This window comes from Dermacentor andersoni, chromosome 7 (assembly GCF_023375885.2).
Source record: "Dermacentor andersoni chromosome 7, qqDerAnde1_hic_scaffold, whole genome shotgun sequence".
In the NCBI taxonomy this organism is placed as follows: domain Eukaryota; kingdom Metazoa; phylum Arthropoda; class Arachnida; order Ixodida; family Ixodidae; genus Dermacentor; species Dermacentor andersoni.
In genome coordinates this window covers 161,828,295-161,843,705 of record NC_092820.1, presented here as the reverse complement: position 1 = coordinate 161,843,705, position 15,411 = coordinate 161,828,295, and the positions used below count along the sequence as shown (strand labels likewise).

General features: G+C 45.6%; 1 long non-coding RNA gene across 1 annotated transcript; it reads right to left on the bottom strand.

Moving 5' to 3' along the window:
- Positions 1-1,452: 1,452 nt before the first annotated feature.
- Positions 1,453-14,923, bottom strand: LOC129385307 (uncharacterized). Its single transcript, XR_008612886.1, has 4 exons — positions 14,841-14,923; positions 11,106-11,291; positions 10,828-11,028; positions 1,453-10,752 (listed from the first exon to the last, which is right to left on the bottom strand). It is a non-coding gene; the product is annotated as an uncharacterized lncRNA (long non-coding RNA).
- Between the last annotated feature and the right edge of the window lie 488 nt (positions 14,924-15,411).

Here is a 15,411-nt window from a genome sequence, read left to right as displayed (position 1 = left end):
ACAGATTAATAAATTTTGAGATTCATGTGTATTCATGTGTAAGATGTTAAATTTGTCAGCGTTAGATGTGCTATCAGATACATTTCACAGAATTGCGATTTTTTCTTCCTGAGTTACGGAGTTGTAAACTTGATAGTTCTGTTTTCTGAAAATTTGCGTTTTTGCCAATTTTTAATAGAAGATTGACGACCGAAATCAAAAATTCGAAACAAAAGTCACTAGATGTTAAGTTTTCTTTTAAATGCAACAAACCCCGTCAAATTTGGGGCAGTGGTTGCCGCGAAAAACGAATTCTCCTTTTACATGTATTTAGACATGTTTACATACATGTGACAGATATTACCTGTGCGAGCTGCGTACTAGAAAGTCACAGCGGCAATATTTGAGAGGCTGTTATTAGAGTGGTGACATTAGATAGGCTGTATTATGACATAATATAGCGAGGAAATTAACTAATTCTGAGACACAAGGCATCACGAAGTTCTTGAAATTATGGCAAGTCTCTTGGCGGGAAAGTTCTCTTGTAGATCATGTTCTTATCACCCCAACCCGAGTAAATGCGAAGATACTATATTATCTTAAAAGTTTCACACCCTTATGAGTGCAATAGGGGTGCTTCGGTTTTTCCCCGTTGTAAACACCCATGAAACGCCCTTTTTCTTCCTGAAAAGCGTGTTCCACAAGGGAACACCCTTGGAACACCCCAGTCCTATTTTACACCCTAATCTTATGGGTGTAAATTAACAAGGCTATGGTGGGATGCATGTTGGCAGATTACGCATTTATATTTGCTATACGTGAAACACGCTACCTGGCTGCCCCCGGGCCATAAACTTTGTACAGGGCCAATTACCAGCTGCATTTCGGTTTAGATATGAATACTGCTCTAATCGTATTAGATGTACAAGTACAGCAGGACTTACTGCAGTTCCCGGGCATGTAAAAAAAGCCTACACAAAGCCACCAGAAAGCCTTAATTTCAGATACAGCTCACAGGGACCTGCTGAAACCAAGTACACGAGCGTTTTTTTTTTAATTTGGCCGTTATCGACATGTTACCGCCGCGGCCGAACCCTTGACCTGGAGCTGAGCAGCGGAAGCCCACAGCCTCTACTGCGACGGGTTAACTGCTTCGGATTGCTATAGTGACACGGGTTTTGCCGTCCATTAAAGGCATACGCATTACCAACGTTTCGATCTCTATCACTTGCGCCACATTACATTCGTTTAAATTCCGGATGTTAGTTCCCTGAAACGCCAGCGTCCTGTCTTTGGTAGCAACGCAATGGAAAGGTGGAGAACGAAGAGTTCATAGAAAGCCAGCCTTCCTGTACTCTGAATGGCTCCCAGCGATGATCCCACTCAATCGGTGTTGCTCGAGCAGTTGCAGACAGCGGATGTGCCATTACAGTTGGCGGGCACAGCACAGTCTGCACTAGGTGGAGTCAGTGAGACGGGCAACAAAAATAAAGTTTTATTTTGACATGATTTGCAAGGTGCAGTTTAATGCAATGCATGCTGAGTACAACCACCGCAAAACAAGACTGTCGAGTAAAGCGAATTAAAAGCGAATCAATGCTACATAACTGCACTTAATCAGATTTTTCAAACAGCCGCATATATACAGTGCACTAACATAAATTTATGCATTTGTACAGGAATACACGTCAAATACATACCGAAATTTACATAGCACAGATAATTTCTCAGCTTCACGATATACTTCGACATATATAAATGTAAAACGGACAACAGTTTTCTTACATCAATAAACCGAACATAACAGCACAAGTCAAGGCGCAGTTACAGATTTCTTTGCATACATTAATGGTCACATAGCTTCAAGCTGTAAAATTTGTCTGAAATGGGGAAGCGTTTTAGAGCGCCTTCGCTGGGAGATGTGAAAAAAAAACGCTTCCGGCATTTGTTTTGAGTAAAGAAGAAAGAGCGTAAGTGTGCGAACTTTCCCACTTAGATGCGAAACGCACAGAAGGGCCTACAACACATTTCTAGACGACGATCTATATATACCACGTCACATTCTCCAATATTATGACCTCAATGTGCAGTTATTTCGTGCATCGCTGACGTATTGCGAACTATTGAGTGCTGTGTGGGTGTGTCTTTGCTTCCACGTACCAGTTGCATAATACAAAAACGAAAAGCCTCCAAGATGACACATACCAACAAAAAATTGCGAGGTTTTACGAGCGAAAACCACGATCTGATGATGCACGCCACAGTGGGAGACTCCGGAAATTTGGACGACATGGGCTGCTTTAATGTGCACCTAAATCGCAGTACACGGGTGTTTTCGCATTTCGGCCCCATTGAAATGCGGCCGCCGTGGCCGGGATTCGATAGCGCGACCTCGTGCTTAGCAGCCCAACAGCATAGCCACTAAGCAACCACGGCGGACGCAAAGCAAGAAGTCCAAATCTCCACACTGGTCCTATCGTAAGCTGATTGCGAGCATCGCGTGGTGCAATTGCAGGACTCATGCAACTGAAGATGGCAAATGAAAAGACAATTCCTACAATAAGGCTACATTGCGCTGTGTGTATGTTCGAGGTTAAAGGGACACTAAAGGCAAATATCAAGTCGAGCTAAAGTGATAGGCTAGGGTTCGGGACTATCTAAGGCGTCAATATTATCGCGAACAGAGCCTTATTTGAGAAATTGAGGTAAATGCCGGACATGATTAAAGACTCAAGTATAGTTGCCCGATGACGAACGCACTCGTCAGTTAAATTCTGTCACTAGTACTAAACCACTCGTTGCACAAAATGTCCTTGCATTGTATTACAAGACGAAATAAAATCCTGCTTGTCCGGTTCTATTTCACTTTCCCAAAACAAAAGAAAGCTCATTCACATAACCCTGACACCGACGCGGTCGGTCGAAAGGTTTCGTTTTCTCTCGACTCCGTGCCGCCCATGGCTTCGCGTTTCATTAGTTATCGCGTAGTGCTACGCTGGTTTTGCTGGAACGCGATACTCGCACAAACTGCTAGCAGCATAGAGTTCAGCTTCCATGTGATGTCGCGCGATGCCCGAACGGTCCACGCCATTTGACCAAGAAGCAGCTGCAGCGGCGAATCCGCCGTCTGTCGGGCTCCAATTTACTCCTCGACGGCAGGAAAGGGTGGCGATGGCGTATGCAACGTCAGCACTCCCCGGGCTCGGTGGCGGGAAACTTCAATTTCGAAACAGGTATCCAGGCCCTTCAGATGCAATTTTCTCGTAAGCCAAGTCTTTTCTTGGCACGAAACACACATTGCGAGGCTTATATAAAATGTTTAAACAGTCCACGTCGAGTGATCTGCCTTTAGTGTCCCTTTAAGAAAAAGGGATTTGAGTGACCACAATCGCGCATGCGTGCTTGCCCGAGTTTTTAATCACAATGGATGAAAGCAGCGAAAAAAAAATGGGCAGAGTAATGCGGCACACGTAACCATTTACCAAGGACAGTGCTCATATTTTCGTTATGAAGCAACGCAGAGGTAAGGCTATTACAGGTTGAGAACAATGAAAGTAATCCGTAATAAATCAAGTGTGCCTCCTTATATTGAGATTAGCATAATAGCTGTAGCATGTGCAAATTCAAACATTCACAGCAAACGCATTGAGATGCATTCGAAGAGCAATGGAGACCAACACAGCGTACAGAAAAATTACGGGGGGAAACTCTGGTAAGCTTAACTCACTTCAACACAAAATGTACAAGTAAAGCGGACATTTTCGAATGAAGATTTCTTTGAGCGTGCTCATGCACGTCACTTGTCTAGGTGTGTTTACACACGACACGCAAAATGGGAGGGCGTTTAGCCCCTTCGAAAGAGCTGTTTGACAATGGCTCACGCGGTGCACTTTAATCATGAAATTGCATAGGTATTCGTAATCTGAAATACAGTCGGCAGGCAATGACGTCACAGCCGCGTGAAGGGCGCCATGGTCCTTCATTCCTACCGATCTTGCAGAGTACGCGATAGTTGTGGACACATATCAAACTACGGCGCAGTATATGTGTTGAACAAGCGACGACAGCGGGTAGCACTGTCCGATAAACAAACGACAGGTACTACATAACTTCGACCATGTAGATCCACAAAAGCGTTTGGTGAGTCAAGGACACCAAAAAAACTAAACAGCGAGCCTGGTGGCACTTACCACCAACCAGTCTTAAAGATGGACGTCATTATCACCATGAGCAAATAAGGAAATTTCAGTTGGCGAGAATACCCTCCCCTTTCCCGTTCATTGACATTGTGTCCTTTTGTAGTGGTGTGTTATTCTTTTCGAGTCAGTGATGAGCGACGTGGAAGAACCGAGTATGTGTGAAGACCGTTCCTGGCACGAGAAAGACGCCTGAACAAATCCGTTGAATGCTGAAACGAGCACAGATCAACCCAAGGACCAATGCCAAAGAAACCAGCGGTTCGACCAACCAAAAAGCGGATGTCCATAGACGATAGTAAACCATCAAACCAGGAACCTCCAGAAACGACCGTGCATGCGCTGAATGCTGAAACGAGCACAAAGGTCAACCCAAGGAACAAAGCCAAAGAAACCAGCGGTTCGACCAATCCAAAAGCGAATGTCCATAGATTATAGTAAACCATCAAACCAGGAACCTCCAGGAACGACCGCGCATGCGCTGAATGCTGAAACGAGCACAGATGTCAACCCAAGGATAAAAGCCCAAGAAACAGCGTTTCGACTAACCAAAAAGCGGATATCCATAGACTATAGTAAACCATCAAACCAGGAACTTCCAAGAACGACCGTGCACGCGCAGAATGCTGAATCGAGCAGAGGTCAAACCAAGGATCAAAGCCAAAGAAACCAGCGGTTCGACCAGTCCAAAAGCGGATGTCCATAGATGAGAGTAAACCATCAAACCAGGAACCTCTAGGAACGACCGTGCATGCGCTGAATGCTGAAACGAGCACAGACGTCAACCCAAGGATCAAAGCCAAAGAAACCAGCGGTTCGACTAGTCCAAAAGCGGATGTCCATAGACGATAGTAAACCATCAAACCAGGAACCTCCAGGAACGACCGTGCATGCGCTGAATGCTAAGACGAGCACACAGGTCAACCTAAGGATCAAAGCCAAAGAAACCAGCGGTTCGACCAATCCAACAGCGGATGTCCATAGACGATAGTAGACCATCAAACCAGGAACCTCCAGGAACGACCGTGCATGCGCTGTATGCTCAAACGAGCACAGATGTCAACCCAAGGATCAAAGCCAAAGAAACAGCTGTTCGACTAACCAAAAAGCGGATATCCATAAACGATAGTAAGCCATCAAACCAGGAACCTCCAAGAACGACCGTGCATGCGCTGAATGCTGAAACGAGCACAGAGGTCAACCCAAGGACCACAGCCAAATAAACCAGCGGTTCGATCAACCAAAAAGCGGATGTCTTTAGACAATAGTAAACCATCAAACCAGGAACCTTCAGGAACGACCGTGCATGCGCTGAATGCTGAAACGAGCACAGCGGTCAACTCAAGGATAAAAGCCAAAGAAACAGCTGTTCGACTAACCAAAAAGCGGATATCCATAGACGATAGTAAGCCATCAAACCAGGAACCTCCAAGAACGACCGTGCATGCGCTGAATGCTGAAACGAGCACAGAGGTCAACCCAAGGGTCAAAGCCAAAGAAACCAGCGGTTCGGCCAGGCCAAAAGCGGATGTCCATAGACAGTAAACAATAAAACTACGAACCTGCAGGAACGGCCGTGCATGCGCTGAATGCTGAAACGAGCACAGAGGTCAACCCAAGGATCAAAGCCAAAGAAAGCAGCGGTTCGACCAACCAAAAAGCAGATTTCCATAGACGATAGTAAACCATCAAACCAAGAACCTCCAGGAACAACCGCGCATGCGCTGAATGCTGAAACGAGCAGAGAGGTCAACCCAAGGACCACAGCCAAAGAAACCAGCGGCTCGACCAGTCCAAAAGCGGATGTCCATAGACGATAGTAAACCATCAAACCAGGAACCTCCAGGAGCAACCATGCATGCGCTGAATGCTGAAACGAGCACAGAGGTCAACCCAAGGACCACAGCCAAAGAAACCAGCGGTTCGATCAACCAAAAAGCGGATGTCTTTAGACAATAGTAAACCATCAAACCAGCAACCTTCAGGAACGACCGTGCATGCGCTGAATGCTGAAACGAGCACAGAGGTCAACTCAAGGATAAAAGCCAAAGAAACAGCTGTTCGACTAACCAAAAAGCGGATATCCATAGACGATAGTAAGCCATCAAACCAGGAACCTCCAAGAACGACCGTGCATGCGCTGAATGCTGAAACGAGCACAGAGGTCAACCCAAGGATCAAAGCCAAAGAAACCAGCGGTTCGACCAGTCCGAAAGTGGATGTCCAGAGAGGATAGTAAACCATCAAACCAGGAACCTTCAGGAACAACCGTGCATGCGCTGAATGCTGAAACGAGCACAGAGGTCAACCCAAGGACCACAGCCAAGGAAACCAGCGGTTCGATCAACCAAACAGCGGATCTCCATAGACGATAGTAAACAATCAAACCAGGAACCTTAGGAATGACCGTTCGTGCGCTGAATGCTGAAACTAGCACAGCGGTCAACCCAAGGATCAAAGCGAAAGAAACCAGCGGTTCGACCACTCCAAAAGCTGATGTCCATAGACGATAGTAAACCATCAAACCAGGAACCTCCAGGAGCGACCGTGCATGCGCTGAATGCTGAAACGAGCACAGAGGTCAACCCAAGGACCACAGCCAAAGAAACCAGCGGTTCGACCAACCAAAAACGGATGTCTAGACGATAGTAAACCATCAAACCAGGAAACTCCAGGGGCGACCGTGCATGCGCTGAATACTGAAACGAGCACAAAAGTCAACCCACGGATGAAAGCCAAATAAACCAGCGGCTCGACCAGTCCAAAAGCGGATGTCCATAGACGATAGTAAACCATCAAACCAGGAACCTCCAGGAACGACTGTGCATGCGCTGAATGCTGAAACGAGCACAGAGGTACACCCAAGGATCAAAGCCAAAGAAACCAGTGGTTCGATCAACCAAAAAGCGGATAACTTTAGACAATAGTAAACCATCAAACCAGGAACCTCCAGGAGCGACCGTGCATGCGCTGAATGCTGAAACGAGCACAGAGGTCAACCCAAGGATAAAACCCAAAGAAACCAGCGGTTCCACTAACCAAAAAGCGGATATCTATAGACGATAGTAAACCATCAAACCAGGAACCTCCAGGAACGACCGTGCATGCGCTGAACGCTGAAACGAGCACAGAGGTCAACCCAAGGATCGAAGCCAAAGAAACCAGCGGTTCGACCACTCCAAAAGCTGATGTCCATAGACGATAGTAAACCATCAAACCAGGAACCTCCAGGAGCGACCGTGCATGCGCTGAATGCTGAAACGAGCACAGAGGTCAACCCAAGGATCAAAGCCAAAGAAACCAGCGGTTCGACCAATCCAAAAGCGGATATCCATAGACGATAGTAAACCATCAAACCAGGAACCTCCAGGAACGACCGTGCATGCGCTGAATGCTGAAACGAGCACAGATGTCAACCGAAGGATCAAAGCCACAGAAACCAGCGGTTCGACCAGGCCAAAAGCGGATGTCCATAGACGACAGTAAACCATCAAACCAGGAACCTCCAGGAACGACCGTGCATGCGCTGAATGCTGAAACGAGCACAGAGGTCAACCCAAGGATCAAAGCCAAAGAAACCAGCGGTTCGACCAATCCAAAAGCGGATGTCCATAGACGATAGTAAACCATCAAACCAGGAACGACCGTGCATGCGCTGAATGCTGAAACGAGCACAGAGGTCAACCCAAGGACCACAGCCAAAGAAACCGGCGGTTCGATCAACGAAAAAGCGTATGTCTTTAGGCAATAGTCAACCATCAAACCAGGAACTTCCAGGAACACCCGTGCATGAGCTGAATGCTGAAACGAGCACAGAGGTCAACCCAAGGACCACAGCCAAATAAACCAGCGGTTCGATCAACCAAAAAGCGGATGTCTTTAGACAATAGTAAACCATCAAACCAGGAACCTTCAGGAACGACCGTGCATGCGCTGAATGCTGAAACGAGCACAGCGGTCAACTCAAGGATAAAAGCCAAAGAAACAGCTGTTCGACTAACCAAAAAGCGGATATCCATAGACGATAGTAAGCCATCAAACCAGGAACCTCCAAGAACGACCGTGCATGAGCTGAATGCTGAAACGAGCACGGAGGTCAACCCAAGGACCACAGCCAAAGAAACCAGCGGCTCGACCAGTCCAAAAGCGGATGTCCATAGACGATAGTAAACCATCAAACCAGGAACCTCCAGGAACAACCGTGCATGCGCTGAATGCTGAAACGAGCACTGAGGTCAACCCAAGGACCACAGCCAAAGAAACCAGCGGTTCGATCAACCAAAAAGCGGATGTCTTTAGACAATAGTAAACCATCAAACAAGGAACCTCCAGGAACGACCGTGCGTGCGCTGAATGCTGAAACGAGCACAGAGGTCAACCCAAGGATCAAAGCCAAAGAAATAGCGGTTCGACAAACCAAAAAGCGGATAGCCATAGAAGATAGTAAACCATCAAACCAGGAACCTCCAAGAACGACCGTGCATGCGCTGAATGTTGAAACGAGCACAGAGGTAGACCCAAGGATAAAAGCCAAAGAAACCAGCGGTTCGACTTACCAAAAAGCGGATATCCATAGACGATAGTAAACCATCAAACCAGGAACCTCCAGGAACAACCGTTCATGCGCTGAATGCTGAAACGAGCACAGAGGTCAATCCAAGGATCAAAGCCAAAGAAGCCAGCGGTTCGACCAATCCAAACGCGGATGTCCATAGACGATAGTAAACCACCAAACCAGGAACCTCCAGGAACGCCCGTGCATGCGCTAAATGCTGAAACGAGCACAGAGGTCAACCCAAGGATAAAACCCAAAGAAACCAGCGGTTCGACTAACCAAAAAGCGGATATCCATAGACGATAGTAGACCATCAAACCAGGAACCTCCAGGAACGACCGTGCATGCGCTGAATGCTCAAACGAGCACAGATGTCAACCCAAGGATCAAAGCCAAAGAAACCAGCGGTTCGACCAGGCCAAAAGCGGATGTCCATAGACATTAAACCATGAAACTAGGAACCTGCAGGAACGGCCGTGCATGCGCTGAATGCTGAAACGAGCACAGAGGTCAACCCAAGGATCAAAGCCAAAGAAAGCAGCGGTTCGACCAACCAAAAAGCGGATCTCCATAGACGATAGTAAACCATCAAAACCAAGAACCTCCAGGAACAACCGTGCATGCGCTGAATGCTGAAACGAGCACAGAGGTCAACCCAAGGACCACAGCCAAAGAAACCAGCGGCTCGACCAGTCCAAAAGCGGATGTCCATAGACGATAGTAAACAATCAAACCAGGAACCTCCAGGAACAACCGTGCATGCGCTGAATGCTGAAACGAGCACAGAGGTCAACCCATGGACCACAGCCAAAGAAACCAGCGGTTCGATCAACCAAAAAGCGGATGTCTTTAGAAAATAGTAAACCATCAAACCAGGAACCTTCAGGAACGACCGTGCATGCGCTGAATGCTGAAACGAGCACAGAGGTCAATTCAAGGATAAAAGCCAAAGAAACAGCGGTTCGACTAACCAAAAAGCGGATATCCATAGACGATAGTAAACCATCAAACCAGGAACCTCCAAGAACGACCGTGCATGCGCTGAATGCTGAAACGAGCACAGAGGTCAACGCAAGGATCAAAGCCAAAGAAACCAGCGGTTCGACCAGTCCAAAAGTGGATGTCCATAGACGATAGTAAACCATCAAACCAGGAACCTCCAGGAACGACCGTGAATGCGCTGAATGCTGAAACGAGCACAGAGGTTAACCTAAGGATCAAAGTCAAAGAAACCAGCGGTTTGACCAATCCAAAAGCGGATGTCCATAGACGACAGTAAACCATCAAACCAGGAACCTCTCAACAGGAATAAACCGGGAAAAGAAGGAACTGTGACGCTGGAAATGATACCAACATAAAGAAATATTTGCGCCAGCAAGCAGTGGAGCAAGTATCATGCGTTCTCGATCGAAAAAAAAATGGAGCACTGAGTGGGCGACACGTGTACGAAGACCAACACACACGCACACACACACACCAAGTTGCCACTATAAAAGTGCACAATGTCAACGAGCGTCCATTACTCTCGCCACCAAAGATTTACAGATCGGCTCATGAAAACATTGACATCCCTTAGGGACAGTGGTGTCCACGTAACGAGAACTTTTTCTTACTGTTCTGTTTCATATTAACCCGATTCCTAGAAGCTCCGTCGATTAGCAGAGCAACGTACCCTTATTCCAAAGCAGAAAAGCCCCCCCTTACTACGCTAAACTTGTTGAATATGCCTGTGGAAAAAGGCAACAGCGAACTGTAGGAGCACATCCGATGGACTCTCGCGGGATGGTGACGACACGCAGTCCTTCAGAGCCTGAACACGCCGTCAACACAGTGCAGGACACCGCCATGGCGGAGACGTGCGACGCGCTCACGAGTATGAGGAAGCTTGCTTGTTGCATAGAGGACGCGGCAGGACGACCGTGCGTGAGATGGTTGCTCGTGAGGAAAGACCAGGGATGTTCTTTGAAATGAGCGTGCTGGAACACTTCTCTTGCACCACAACCGACGGCAAACGCTGGGAACCTGAAACGACAAGCCCTGTTTGTTGGTCATTCGAAAACACGCAGGTGAGTACAGTCGTGTGTACGCGATATTTACCAGAATTAAGGGCAAGGGCGCCAGGCTAAGTCCAGTCTGTCAGCAGGACGCCGTCCGCGAGAGAACGTAGAAGCAATAGCAGTCGCTCATGGAACAGGTGATGCTGGTGCCCGAAGTAATCTCTTTTGGAACGCAGAACGGGGAGTCGATGTGCAGGAGCGTGGTAGGTAGCCACCGCAGACGAAAACTGGAGTGCAGCACCTGTAACAACACAGTGCTTATTTGTTGAACACCGGAGCACACAGCCATAATGAGAGTCCCGCGTAAACGACACTTACCAGCGGTAGTGCAGGGCGAGGAGACAAGTCCAGTCTACAAGCTGGACGCCACTGGCAGGGAATGTAGAAGCAGTATTAGCCGCTCCTGTAACAGGTGATGCTCGTGGCCGAAGTAATCTTTTGGAGCGCAGATCGTAGAGTAGTACAGGGGCACGCTGGGTACGCAGTTGAAAACGAGTGCAGAACCTGTAACGAGACAGTGCTTATTTGTTAAACACTGGAGGAGGTAGGGGACAGAATTGGCCGTCCCGTATGGCCTAGTGATCTGGACATTGTTCATCGCGTTCCCACCAGATCTAATGACAAAAAAATATCACCGCTCGTTTCCATTCTAGAACGAAGAAAGCCGAGTTTGTTAGTAAAGCGCGTAAAGCAAAACTGTTATAGACATTAGATTTTCCGGGTCTTCCAACACTTCCATTTTTGTAAATGAGCATCTGACCCCATCTAACAAGGCTCTTTTCCAAGGCTCTAGCTCTCAAGAAATAAACTGGATGTTCCTTTAGACGGTCAACTGCCAAATTAAGGCTAGGAAGACTACCAACAGCAAGGTTCTGCGTATTCGTTACGAATTCGACCTAATTAAATTAGACTAGGCATAATTATTTAACCAATTAACGAACGTAGCTTCTATACTGAAATCCAATCGATTGAATTTTTACACGGATTTCATTCCATCATTCATTATATTGCTAGGAGTCAACACTTCGACGCTATCGATAAAATTCTCGCATCGCGAACTAGTCCGTTTTCGTTAATTGCCACTATTGAAACCTGGTCCTCAGAGGATGAAAAAATTTGTATTGCTTCCCTAACTATAAAGTCGAATACTGCAACAGACAGGCGAGTAATCGCGGTGGTGCTGCCAAATATGTTCCTTCTAATATTGCTTATCGAAGAAGACATGATCTGCCCTTAACGGTTACTAAGTGCGAATCTGTTTGGAATGAGTTCAGTACTGCTTTCTTGCTCAAGATAGCAAGAATTTCAAATTTGGCTGCATCTACCGTTCTCCCTCATCGTCAGTCAACGAATCCTGTCAAAATCTCGATCATATTTTCCATACTGTATCAGTAGAAATCAAAACTGTTATAATAGTGTGATAAACATTAAATTACTCGAAACATCAGCTAATTGTATTAACTACACTAGTTCATTCCATAGCTACGAATATGATGGCTTAACGTTATGGTACAGTCAAAGTTATGGTCTCTTATGGTACAGGCACACTTATTGATTATGCATTTTCTAACCTGATTCATTCGCCAGAGGCAAAAGTTTTGCACATCGAGATCAGTGATCATTAGCCCCTGCTTTTACGTTTCAACGCCAATGTGCGACTTTACCCGCTTTCTCACACTAAAGATGTTCTCGACAACGATGGCTTCATAACTACTGTTGCAAGTACAAATTGGTCTGAAATTAAATCACTAAATGACCCACAGGAAGCCTTTTCCAAATTTTTTTCACTGATGACATCATACGTCTGAAAATTTACCTCCGAAAAGAAATTCAAGAATACTGCGTCATTTTCTCAATCCATGGCTCTCACAGCAGTTATTAGCAGAAATGCGCAAACGGGATAATTTATATGAGAAAACTAAAAGGGCAACCCTTTAACATGAACCTACGTGCCCGATATAAAAGCTTCTGTAACACTCAACTAAATTAAAATGAGCTAAACGATTGTATTTCGAGCAAAGAATTTTACACGCGGCTAATAACACTAAATAGAAATTGGCGATTGTCAACACCTTTTTAAATAGACACGTCTAAACCAGGCACCCAGAATTTTAAAGGATGGAGTAGAGCTCGATTCCTCTGCTGAGGCTTTTAGTATTTTGTTTCTTTCCTAACAATCCACCTACTCCTGCACAGATCAACATGAGCCGTCTACTTCATTGTTTTTATTTCCTACTACGTCAGAAGAAATAGCTGCTGTTCTAAATTACCTAAAAGTGACAAGCGCTGGGATTGAGGTTCACCCTGCTAACACTAATTGCGCGCCTAATTTCAGACACTTTCATTTATTGTTAATCAAGATTGGATTATTCTGAACTGAAGCGTGGAAAAGTTATCAGAGTTTTCAAAAAAAGGCGATAGCTCATTATTGCACAATTGCAGACCTATTTGCATTCTGCCATTATTTGGGATATTTATTGAGAAACCAATTGAAATGTGGTTAACGAAATATCTAAATTCAATATTGTCCCTGCATGCCAGTTCAGTTTTCGCTATGGGTATTCCACAGAGCTGGCACTTGTTCATCTTTCGGACCAACTAAAAAATTTATCTACACGGATTTCCCGCCGCCTCAGTTTTCATCGATCTAACGCAAGCATTTGATTACATAAATCATAATATCCAATTCTCTAAGCTCGAAACAATTGGCATTTGCGGTCCTGACCTTTCGCTACTAAAAAGCTACTTATATAACCGGGTTCAAGTTGTTTCCAGTGCTTCTCGACAGCGAACTACTAACATCAGTGTGCCCCAGGCCTCCATCGTAGGGCCAATTCTGCTTATAGTTTATATTAATAATTTACCCAATTGTCTTTCTTCGACATAATGCATTCTGTACGCTGATGATACCTCAATATTAACTTCATGAAGATGTTATCTCTCGTTAATAAGCTAAATGCTGACTTAGAAAACATTCTAAGGTAGTGTAATGTTAACACGTTATCTAATAATGCAACAGACTAAATTTGTTGCATTCTCTTCACATCAGCGAAATAGCTTCCATTCCACCTATCAGTTTCGGTCCCTACTGCCTTCATCCTAGTTCATCTTTCCTTGGCAATCTACTTGATTGTGATCTGAAATATCACTCATACTGCTCACAAAAAAATAGCTTAAGGTATGCGCATCTTGATTAAAGCACGCGCTTACTTCACACGTACCACATCGCTCTCACTTTACCACTATTTCGTCCACTCATTACTTATGGTATATTATGTTGGGGAATCACCTATAATGCTCGTATTCCATCTCTACAGAGAGTTCAGAACCGAGCCTTTATAATTACTTGTAGTTCACGCTTTTCTAATGCCACTTCCTTACTACACGAGAATAACATTCTTACAATTTATGGGCTCACTAAATACAAGCTAGGTATTTTTTCTACAGATTTCTACATAATGAGCTACCATCGATCACATTTTCACCACCTAACCTGACAATTCATAGTACCACCAGATTCACGTTGAAGAACGATTTTCTTTCACCCAGAATCCACATTAACTACAGTAAACGAACGGTGGAATTCTTCCATATGAGCATGGAACACTCCCTCTCATTATGAAAAGCAAAAGATCTTTACACTAATTCAAATAGGAACTAAAGATGCACCTATTATTGACAGACTAATGAGAAAATTTACTGCAACCGTTCTTTGTCCGTTCTGTTTTTTCTTTTGTTTTTGTAGATAAAGTACCGGTATTTTATTCCGATACCATTCTTGCCACCATGAAATAAGCTAAACCCTTTTATTTGTAATCAATTCTCTATGTTTGCTCTGCTAATGTTCATTTCCTGTTGCTCGTATACTACATTATATGCTACTGTTACTTTGAGATCTGAACTACCGTAAGTGTTCTTGTACAGAAGGTCCCGATAAAGTCTGACTATGGGAACTCCTCCGGCATAATAAATGCTTGTAATGTAGCCCAACTTGTCGCAATAAATTCCGACTTGACACAGCCGTAGTACGAGTCCCAAGCAAACGACATTTACCAGTAGTAGTGCAGGGCGAGGAAGCAACCAGTCTTCCAGCACGGCCGCCTCTAATGAGGGAATGTAGAAGCAGTAGTAGTCGCTCCTGGAACAGGTGATGCTCTAGCCCGAAGTTATCTTTTGGAGTGCGGACCGTAGAGTAGTGCAGGTGCAAGCTGGGCACGCTTGAGGACCGCAGTTGAAAACAGGATTGCAGAACCTGTAACAACACAGTGCGTATTTGTGAAACAGTGGAGGACACAGCCGTAATACGAGTCCCGTGTAAACGACACTTACCAGTAGTAGTGCAGGGCGAGGAGACAAGTCCAGTCTACCAGTAGGACGCCACTGGCGAGAGAATGTAGAAGCAGTAGCAGTCGCTCCTAGAACAGGTGATGCTCTAGCCCGAAGTAATCTTTTGGAGCGCAGGTCGTAGAGTAGTGAAGGTGCAAGCTGGGCACGCTTAAGGACCGCAGTTGAAAACAGGATTGCAGAACCTGTAACGACACAGTGCGTATTTGTGAAACAGTGGAGGACACAGCCGTAATACGAGTCCCGTGTAAACGACACTTACCAGTAGTAGTGCAGGGCG